General features: G+C 40.7%; 1 pseudogene; it reads right to left on the minus strand.

The window, feature by feature from the left end:
• Positions 1-9,860: 9,860 nt before the first annotated feature.
• LOC123228722 lies at positions 9,861-11,492 on the minus strand (annotated as a pseudogene).
• Positions 11,493-11,807: the final 315 nt, after the last annotated feature.

The following is an 11,807-nucleotide window of genomic DNA, read 5'->3' on the forward strand; positions in this document are numbered from 1 at the left end:
GCCATTATTTTATATCTTTGAAAGAACTACGGATTCTGATGCCCTTAGTTTCCTCGGCCACTGGGACAAGGATCTGATCTTCATAATCAATAGGATGAATGTTTTGACACCTCCAAGAGTGAATGAATTCCTGCCTTTTTTCACCGAAAGAGCTCAACACTTTAGGATGCATTTTCTTCGATTCCTGTTTAACCGGCTTGGCATCAGACCGTACAACCAAGTGGTGCTACTCCACCAAGGAGGAATTGGGACCTGCAACATAAGACCATGTGAAAACATCTCTGTATTCAACTAGAAGAAAGGTAAGAACAACTTTTTTCTCGTCTGATGATTGCAGCCCTCAGTTGAGTAAGATGGGGGCTGTCCTCGCGAGATTGACAAATGCTGCTTCTTCGACTAGCAAGGAAGAGTCGTCTTTAATCTGAGTTGGTGTTGGTGGTAAATTCCACTTCTTTGCCAAGATCGAAACTTGTAGCGAAACAGGGTCGGCTAACCAGAATATGTTTTATGCAAGTCATGAGAAAATTGTGGTGATCGAGAGCCATCTCTTCCATCGGAGATCCTAACCCGAGGTAACGAAGAAACCAACTTTATGATTTTGACTCTTCAAGCTAGAAGTAGCTATTTCCCCTGCTGAGAACTGTTAAGGTCCAGTGTGTTGGAAATGCAGCATAGATGATAGGGCTTTGAAATGGAGCTATGGGTCCTCGCATTCACTGGCTACTGGTGCCATGCTCAAAACGCATATAAGACTTATCCTTGATTTGTTGGTGGGTTGTTCCCGTATGTATCAAGTCGATGACTGATAGGTAGGAGATCTCGTATATATCTGGATAGATAGACAACTATAAGGAGTAGTGAGTGTGCATTCATTCATGTACAAAGGTTTAGGTTATCTAGGTGGTATGTTCAGCCAGCTCATAACAAAATGTTAGACCAATCTCAGGGCTGACACAACGAAATTGATTGAGGAAAAGGAAACGCTAGTGACCGAGCACTCCCGCCCCCATAACGGAGACTGAACACCGCTAGGTTGTCGAGGGCATGTCAAAAGGGGAGGTGGGCGCCCTCTACCCTCTAAGTTGACCACCCTACCTACTAATGGACTATGATATGAGGGGGGTAACTGAATGGGAACTGACCGAGAACCTGAATCGCTTGACTGGACTAATAGACCTCTTCATACTTGCTTCATTAAGGTCGGGGATGGATGGAACCAATCAGAAGTGAAAATCGCCCAAGCAAAGTCGGGAAAGGGACCGCACCACAACAACTAGGACTCGTGTTGCAGAAGTTTTGAGCGTGAGCTACCACTCATGTAGTGGCAAGGGCCCGTAACTCTCGAAGGGGCCACCAACCGCTTGAATCACTATAGCAAACCTTTCCTTTACTCAATAGATAACGTTTATCCTCTTTTAATCAACAAAATTCAAAATGGTGAAAAGAAAGAAGTCTTTATTGAAGAGGCTTTGCACTTGAAATAGGACTAATGAAAATCCAGATGAACGGGTCTGGGCTTTCGAAAAGATGAAGGTGCAAAGGGTAAAAAGAAAGAAAGTTGAACAACAAACCTAACATAAGGATTCTAGCTCGCCCACTTAGAGCAGATAAAGATTCTCAAGCTATCGGCACTCGACATCTATTAAACAACACCAGAAACAAAGCTATACCATGCCCTCAGAGAAACTAGTGATGATTGCCATGAATGTTGCCCTCGAGGATGTGTACAAGAAGGTCTTTGTCGATTCCTATCAACATGGTGCACCTCTCAGTAGAAGGGCGTGAAAACGCCATGGAGACTTTGACCGAATGAATAGGGATCAATTGATAGACATTTGATTAAGGAAGAGAATCCATTATCCAGGATGAACACTTTTTTTCATTCGCTATGTGCTGATTGGATGCCTACTTGCGTGATCGATTGATGGACAAGGGAATTACATGAATGATGAGACCAACCTAACCTAAAGTCAAGGCTCTTCCCTTTGGTGAATCTTGATTGACTAATATTAGAAACCGATTTGAAGAAAGAAAAAGCATGGCATAAGATAGCCGACGAACAAATTTTTGATAGCAAATTACTTGACTTGATGGATGGAGGGAGGGCCCTCCAACTCAAGCACGAAATTAATGTTGAGTCTAGCACCTTGTATAGGGTTCCAAACCCATGCTTATTCAAATATCCCATAAATCAAGGTACAAGGAAGGGGTTTCAAAGCTTGACTAACAAGTGAGAAACTTGACTTTAAGAAAGAAGGGGTACTTATAGGGCTTTTTCAGCTTGATTGGAATCAATTCTATGGTTGAATAGTAGAAGTGCTACTTAGTAGTAGAAACTCGGAGAGACATAACCCATAACAAACAAAAGGGGAAAGCTTGTTTGTTATAGCCTTATTTTAGTATACTAGGTTTGGTAAGCGTAAGCTATTTAAGTAGGCTCGTAGCTTCGCCAGAAGCGACCAATCGCCTCTTTTCCTCCGCCGAAAGATGCTTACCCAAAAGCAACGAAGGGGGGAAGCTTTCGTAGAAGCTTTACCTCTTGCTTTATAAAGATTGTTATGAATTGACTAGATTCTCCCGGAACACTAGCTATGCTAATAAATAGTATTAGTTCCCTTCAATCAAATCAATAAGCTTTTTTATTTATTGATTTAGGGAAAAAACCTCCTTCTTAGAACCCATTAAAGGGGGCCTTGGCCTGGGAAGGAGAGAGTTGTCGAGTGGTTAAAAGCGACAGACTGTAAATATGTTGAAGCTTTTCTATGTAGGTTCTAATCCTGCCTTTCTCACTTGTTTGTTATAGACTTCAGAGAAGAGAAAGGACGTATTCGTCAACGTAGGAAGCCTACCGAGCAAAGCTCTTTTTTTTTTTTGGTCGTGCCGTAAAGTGAAATTGTATCGTATGTTTGTTAGAGAGGTTGGCGAATTACCACGATCTATAGATTTCCCATCTATATCCAATCCTAACGATAATAGAAACGAGTCGCTTTTGGCTTGGCTTGTAATCATATTTAGCTTATGTAGTGGTCAGCCTTTGTATACGCACATGCTCGCTAGAATGCCTCCTTGATCCTGTTCTAGATGAAGCCAAGCCGATATACGATAGGCGAAGGAAAGACCCCCATTTAATAGCATAGTGCCTGGGGAACACAAGTTTGATCGAGGATTGGAGAGGAGAGGTGTAAGAAAAGGCTTGGGATAGATTTAGGAGTCTTTGTGTGAGTCGTATGTAATGAGAGTCGCACGTACGGTAATAGGGAGATTCACGTCTATACGTGTAGTGTGGTGGTTAGGCTCACCTACCCTATTTGTTCCATGATCTATGGGTCTACTAGAGCTACCCATTTTGATCACTTAACCAAGATTTTGATCGGATACGAAATCACAGGTGCTTGATCTAATGGTGTATTTATGGGGATTTTATCTATCACTGTAGGATCCTTATTCAAGATCACTGTAGTTCCTTTTCGAGCAATTGTATGATGGACGACCGCCTATAGGTGCTAGGGTAAGGTGGGTAGTCCTACTCAAATTACAACCAATCTTCCTAACCGCGCGCGGGTCGGGCTTTCTCTGGAGTGTTATCACAGCTGCCCGCCTAGAAGAGCCACTTGCTCTGTAGTGTTGTCACATAAGATAAGTAAGTTGCTTGCCTGCTAGCTGGCGAATTGAAGTTCTCTTCCAGTGAATTGTCCATCCAGTCAAGTGCAAAAAACATAGTAGAATCAAACAACGCACGTTTTTGGTGTGCTTCTTGTCCACGAGGAAAGAAAGAAGAGCAGTAAGGTTAAGTTCAGATTTGACTGTTTGCAGAATGGGAGTTGATTACCCAAAAAATTCTTGGGAATAATTAAAAAAAAATATCTTGGTAATGAAAACGTTAGGGGACTGTATTGGCGAGATCTAACGGTGAACAGTTGCCCAAAAGAAAAATCGCCTGGAAGTTTGAGGACCTTTAGTACTGTACCTTACCTTTGAACCAGTAGCTTTTGCGCCAAACAAGACCGCTCTTATCCCTTTCCTTTCTCCATTCCACCTCTTTCTTTGCTTTGTTCCAATAAAGTTTAAGGCAAAGCTAAAGTGGTTTGTATGCCTACTTTACCTACTTGATAAAAGGGAATGAACTTTGTTTCGTTTCCTGGTTTGTGGATTGGATTTAGTCAATATCATGACATAATCAAAAGGAAGGAGTGAAACTTTGGTTACTGGCGAAGGCTTCCAAAGGCGACCTTCTCGAGTTTTCGACTGTTTCCTAGATTGAAGTAGCATTTCATTGACCTACCAAACAAAAGAAGTCACTATTAAAGAGCTTGCCCTACTGAAGTACTAAAAGTGCACTCCGCCCAATGATTAAGAAAGAAATTGGTTTGCATTTGAATTTCAGTGATGAGATCGCAAAGAAGGAAGTAGGGCTCCTATTGACTAAAGGTTAGTTCTTCAGTTTCCTTTAGAATGAAAGTAGCTATGATGCCCCTATTACTTACTTTCTTTGATTCAAAAGGCGAACAACCCCTTCCCCCCAACTAGTTGTATGGGGTAGGGTGCTTGTGGTAAGCTACCTTGAATGTGAGAAACTTTTAAAAAGTCTGGTATTTGACAAAGATCTTCCCATCAATAGATAGGAATTTTGGTTCAATAAAAGGGATAAGATCCGTTTGCTCTTTCTCTCTCCATTTTCTTTTTAGAGAGAGCAATTAGAACGATATAAAAAGAAATCGGGAGATGATAAAGGATATATAGACATATAAAGGGATGCCATCTCATTTTCACGGACACTATAACGCTGCTCTGTATCCTTAAGTTTTATGCTCTCATAGGCAATTGGATGCTTCTCCTGGACCAAAACTCCTCCAAGAGCTTTATCAGATGCGTCTGTGTGAACTTCAAATGGAAAGTTAAAGTCGGGTAGTTGTAAAACTAGCTTTGTTGTGACTGCATCCTTTACCCTTTCAAAAGCTTGCTGGCAATGGTTTGTCCACTCCTTTTTTTGATTCTTTTTCAATAAGTCAGTGAGTGGAGCCATTATCTTGGAGTATCCCTCGATAAAGTGTCTGTAATAGTTAGCCAATCCAAGAAAAGACCGTAGTTCGATTACCTTTGTAGGCAAGGTCTAATCCACAATGGCCTGAATTTTGCGTTCATCAATCCGGATCTGCCCTTTGCTAATCTTGTGCCCCAAGAACATAATTTCTCTCATACAAAATTCACATTTTTCCAACTGTTGTTCCCACAACCTTGCCAACACCTTTTCCAACTGTTATAGTGATCGTTTAGAGTTTTACTATACACCATAATATCATCTAGATAGACCACCACAAATCGATTGAAAAACTTGGACAACACATTATTCATTAGATTGCAAATAGCTCATACCTTGTTACCATGACCGTTTTTGCCTCATCTGCCGCTGTAATACAAACTTGCTAATAACTTGAACATAAGTCCAACTTGGTGAAATAAGTCACCCTTGACAACCAATCAAACAAGTTAGTAATATTAGGGATAGGGTATTTGTTTTTGATAATTACCTTGTTGAAGGCCTGGTAATCCATGCACATATGCAACGTGCCATCCTATTTTTTCTGAAATAGCACAGGTGCACCTTATGGGGCTTTTGATGGCTGGATGTATCCAACCTTTAGCAACTCATTCAATTGCTTTCGTAATTCCACCAGCTCGAGGAATGCCATTCGATAAGGTGCATGGGCTAAAGGCCTTGCCTCAGGCTCCAGCTCTATTCTATGGTCAATATTTCATCATGGAGTAAACACCTTAGGTAATTCTAACGGCATGACATCACTGAATTTGTCCAGCATTTCAGATATACAATCAAGGACTTCAACCACCTGGTCCGGTTTAATTTCCACCAATGCTGCTAGTATGACTTCCTTCTAGTGTTTAAGACATGTTCGCACTTGCGTGGCAGATTGCAACATTAGTTTTTCTGTAGCTTGTTCACCATATTTGGCCTAGACAAAGCATAGGTGTATTTCATCCGTGACAAACAATCCGCATAAGTGTGGTATTGTAATAGCGCGTGCTTTCACAAAGAATTCAAGGCCAAGGATTAAATCAAAATCATCTAGTGTTATCCCCATAAACCCGTATTCATCCTCCTAATCCCCCACCTTTAGTCGTGATGTGGTGGTTTCTAGGATTGGTTGTGCCATAAAATTTACAACCTTGATTCGGCTTGAACATTTCGAAACCATCAGCCCAAGCCCTGCCACAACCCATTGTATTATGAAATTGTTTATGGCTCTTGTGTCCAACATTACCCGAATTGCCTTTCCATTGATCAACACCTTCACATACAACAAGTCTTTATGTGTGTTGTGTTTATCCCCCATGATGGCATTAAGCAACCATATTGGATTCAGTCTTCGGCTCCTGTTTGTTTCAGTTTCAGGGACATCTTGAGCAATGAAGGTAGTAAGTTTTTTCCCCTTGGGGTGGATCCGAACCCTTTGTTTGGAAATGAATTCTCTTTCCTTATTTTTCTTGTCCTTCTTTCTTTCCTTGTCGTATTTTTAAAGCTTTTTGCCTTCAAATTTGGGCTTTTTCTTATCATTGTTAGATGATGACGGTCCCAACTTGTAATCCATCAAACCATCGGCGGTTGTAATAACACTAGGCAAGTCTTTCACGTTTTGCCTTTGTAGTTCGGCCTGTGCCCATAGTTGCAAACCTGAAAAGAAATTAAACAATTTGTCCTCATCGGACATGTTCTTAATATCCAACATCAAGGAGTTGAATTCCTTCACATACTTCTGCATCGAGCTTATGTGTTTCAACTTCTTTAGGGCATCTCTTGCTACCCAAGTAGAATTTTGGGGTAGGAATTGATCTTTCAATTCATTTTTTCATTGTTTCCCACATCTCGATTGGTGGATGCCCTGCACTGCCATTGTCATCTAATCGGGTGCGCCACCACAATTTTGCATCACTCTTGAGATATATGTTAGTAATCGTTATTTGTTCACCTTTCTCAATTCGGGAAGCCTTGAAATACTGCTCCATGTCATATAAGAAATTCTTCAATTCTTTAGCATTTCTGCTCTTACCAAACAGTTTTGGTTCGAGGATTTTAAGCTTCGAAGGAATCAAGCTACTATCATTCCCACTAGAAGAGCCAACGATAGCCTTCTTTAGGATGTTCATATCCCCTTTTATATTAGTGATTCGTTCCTCTATACGGTCAGCGATCAAGAGCAATTGGGATAGAACATTGTTGTATAGATCAATGAGGTCTTTCTGAATACTCATGGTGAGTTGACGCGATTCAATAATTGCTTGTGAATAGAGCATAACCTACTCCAAAAAAGAAGCAACATCTCGTGCTGGCTCTCCTATCAGCACCTTAAGAACTCCAACTTGATCACTAAAGATTGATATGAATCCAACTTGATTCTGATACCAATTTATCATGAGGCTTGGAGTTGATATGAATTGTTTTGCCTAGTGGTGGCACTAAGTTGCCCACTTAGTCAACCCCACCTGTAATGCACACACCCATAAAAGAAATGTATAAGAAGAGAGGTCAATGTACAATAAAATTTTCAACCTTTTTATTGATATCAAAAAGGAATACAAAACTTGCTTCAGGGAAGAGTTCATGCTTAATTTCTTCACACTGCTTCCTTACCTTTCACAGCTTCTATTTATAGGAAAATACAAGTAGTGAACATCCCCTACTTTTAGGCATTTTTTAATAGCATTACTAGATCATGACTTAGGTGTCTTTCATGAAAAATTGCCACTGTCCCTCTGAGCCTAGTTAGCCACGTTTTTCCTGCCCACCATCCATGCTTTGTGCTAAAGTTTTGGCTTCATAGGTCATTTTTTTGTCCCACTTCCTTTCCCCCATGTACTTGGAAGGGCTTGCTTTGGCCTCCTAGGTCACTCACCAATCTAAACACAATAGCTTGGTCTTGCTTGTCTGGGTTTGAGCTCATTTGCCTACCTACACGCTCGTGTTGCACACGACAATGTTTATGCAAATGTCATGTGCATATGTCTCTCTGCGTGACATGCGCACATGTCTGTCCAAGTGTCGTGCGTGCACATCTGTCCGAGTGTCATGCACGTATTATACATTGTCTTGCGTGCCCATGATTTTCGGGGCCTTGTTTGAATGGGATGTGCGAGTGCTTTAGAGCTTGTCTGAATAGTCGTGTGCGTGTTTTTGTGTCGTGCTATCGCACGCAACACCGACATGTAGGCAGGCAGATGAGCTCTGGCCTAGACAGGAAAGACTAGGCTATTGTGTTTGGATTGGTGAGGGACCTAAGAGGTCAAAGCAAGCCCTTCTAAGCCCAAAATAAGCTCCCAAAACATGAGGAAGAGCTAAGAACGTAGGGGAAAGTAAGTGGGGCGCAAAGATGACCCATAAAGTTAAAACTTTAGCACAAAGCATGGATGGTGAGCAGGAAAAACGTGACTGATTGGACTCAGAGGGATAGGTGGCAATTTTGAATGAAAAACACCTAAGTCAGGATCTAGTAGTGCTATTAGATAATGCCTAAAAGTAGGAGACGTTTGCTACTTGTATTTTTTTATAAATAGAAGCTGTGAAAGGCAGGAAAACAGTGTGAAGAAATTGAGTGTAAACTCTTCCTTACAATGAGCTTTGCATTCCTTTTTGACATTAATAAAAAGGTTGGGAATTTTCTTGTATATTGAGCTCTCTTCTTATACATTTCTTTTGTGTGTGTGTGCATTACAGGTGGGTTGACTAAGTGGGCAACTTAGTGCTCTCACTAGGCAAAACAGTTCATATCAACTCCAAGCTTCGTGACAAGTTGGTATCAGAGCCAAATTGGGTTCATGTTGACCTTTAGTAATCATGTTAGAGTTTTTGAGGTGCTAGTAGGAGAGTCGGGACGAGATGTTGCATCTCTTACAGAGTAGGCTATGGTCCATTTAGAAACAATTATTGAATTGTGTCAACTCACCAGGGTTATTTAGAAAGACCTCGTTGATTGGTACAACAATATTCTATCCCAGTTGCTCTCGATGGTTGATCGTATAGAGGAACGGATCACTAATATAAAAGGGGATATAAATATCCTAAAGACGGTTATCACTGGCTCTTCTAGTGGGAGTGATAGTAGTCTGATTCCTTCAAAGTTGAAAATCCTTAAACCAAAATTGTTTGGTGGAAGCAAAAATGCTAAAGAATTGAAGAATTTCTTGTGGGACATAGAGCAGTATTTCAAGGCTATCCGAATTGAGAAAGGTGAACATGTAATGATTACTAGCATGTATCTCATGAATGATGCAAAATTGTGGTGGCGCACCCAAAGAAATTGGGTGACATTACTTGACTCTGTCCAATTTTGCTACAATATGCATAAGTCATCGACTATAGGGATTAGCCCCACGGAGCTAGCACTCGGTCAACAACCATTGACACTATTGGAGGTTCGGAGCCCAATTTTGCTACAATATGCATAAGTCAACGATATTCATTGGACGGTTCAGATGGGCTTTGCCGTTCTTTCCCAACTCAAATCGAAAAGGTTGTCTTGCATCGAGATGTCGATTCATTTTTTGCCCCCAGTGAGATAGGGGATTTGTAACCCCTTATTTAGACTTTTTGGCCCTTCATCTTTTGAATCGAGGCCCAGCCCGGCTGGCATCATTTCAACAACCGGTGGGGAGCACCTCAGTATACGATCGCTTGCAGTAACTGGGAGTCCTATTACACCTAAGGCCAACTTTAATTCACCAAACCAAGGTTCATCTCGTGTAGTGATTGTGGACTCGTACAAGGATATTGAGTAGACATTTGATGTATCAAACTCGACCCTATCTTTCGTAGCATGTATTCCTATCCGTGTCGTAACTGATTTGGTAAACTACATGTTTGGTGCACAGAGAACTACCTTCGTTCCCTTAAACTGACTTACTCGTGGCAACCTTTTGACTACCCAACAACCTATAGCACTAGTCACTACTCCCACTGGGGCTAGGAAGTCAGCCCCACAACCCAAAACGGCGAAGAACAAATAGAATTTGCTACAAAAGCTGGCTAATAAGGGTATTCTTGTGTATGAGAACATAGTAATGGAGAAGGTAATAGCCAAAATAGGATTCGTTTTGGCTAGAGAGCCCAAATCCACTATATATTTAACACAGGTTTGTCGTAATGTTGAAACTATGGCGAATACATCTATCATCATTAATGCATAAATAAAGATACCAATTAGTAGTGAATGAATTCCTTCTATGGTTCCACATGAGAAACCAATACGAATATAACCTACATGTCCAATTTAACTATGAGCTAGAGGGTTTTTTACTTTCGTTTGGGCCATGGCGGCCAGTGCTCTTAAAATCATAGAAGCAATGTTGCAAAAAAAGAAGATTTGTTGCAATGTAGCTCCATAGGAACCATAAATAGAAACATGTGAAATATTAGCAAAAATCGAGATTTTAGATGCAATAGAAAAGAATGCTATAACCGAGGTGGGTGAACCTTCATAGATATCAGGTGCCCATATATATAGAGTCAAAAGAGATATGAAGCTTGAAAGGGAAGGGGTTTTCTTCGAGTATCAAGAAATGGAATAAGTAGATAGGGCCCCACAAGTTTCAAATTCGTCGCTGGGGAATTCACACAAAAGGGAATGAGGAATTCTCAACGGAAAAAGTGCTCTCTGAATCAAACGTGAAAGTAGTTTTCCATCAAACAGCTATTCGAGAAGGTCATACATAGTTTTCCATGAAAGTAGGTTTTTCATTAAAAAAATGATTATTCGAGAAATGTCTATTGATAAGGTCATACATAGTTAAAAAAGGAAACGAAGGGGTAGATTCAACTTGGGCTCTATTCGAATAGATGACTAAAGGTCCTTCTCCCCCATATGCTCCTTCCCATAAGAAAGTCGGTTGGCTTCGTGAATGAGAGCGTTGATCACCCTCACACGGGAAAATGAACATTGAAAGGATTGAAAGGGTAGCAACAAGATGTAGCTGTTGATTTTGGAGGTCACGTACTTTAGTTATAATGCCTTCTACACGGTAGAAGCTTATACTTTATTTTGGTCCAAACATGATTGACCAAGCGTGACAACTACAAAAGGTATGGCTGGAGAATTCATCTCCAAGTCAACGGCATGTTGGGCAGGTCTAAGGTGATCCTTCAATGTGGGGAGAATCGAGAGGTCATGATAACAGTTGAAGAGTGATGGGAGGGAGAGTAAAGTGATAGATTCAAATCTTCAGTCTTGCTCCCCCAAGCCAAGCAGTCGGCCAGGATTTCTTTTAGCAGTAAAGTTGTTTAATACCCACCATTAGTTTTTACTGAAACAGCCTGAGAATATCATGAAATGGGTCTAAAAGGTGTCATGTCAAATTCCTCTCTAAACTTATGATGTGAGAAACAAGAAAAAAGAAAATACTGCTATTAAAAACCATCATATCGTTCAAGATGGTTGTCACAACTCGTTGATAGGTAGTACCAGCATTCTCAGAACCGAAAGGCCCATTATTGACTAAAGGATATTGGGGTGAAAGCCTTCTTACGTGATGAAAGCGGTTTCATGTTGATTTTTCATTGGCAGTTCTAATCCAATTAACATAGGAAAATCCATCAATAAGAGACAGAAGCTACCAGCAACAATCATATCAATGTTAAGCCAACAAATAAGCAGATAGAAGATCTTTAAACAAAGACAATTTTTCATTTCAAAATAGACTGGAGAAAACAAAATCAATCGGCTATGAAAAGAGTGAGTTGGCATTTAGTTCTCTCAAGGCCGATTTCCCCTCTTTTGCATTTGATCTATGAGCACCCTTTCAAA

This window comes from Mangifera indica, chromosome 11 (genome assembly GCF_011075055.1).
Source record: "Mangifera indica cultivar Alphonso chromosome 11, CATAS_Mindica_2.1, whole genome shotgun sequence".
Taxonomy (NCBI): Eukaryota; Viridiplantae; Streptophyta; class Magnoliopsida; order Sapindales; family Anacardiaceae; genus Mangifera; species Mangifera indica.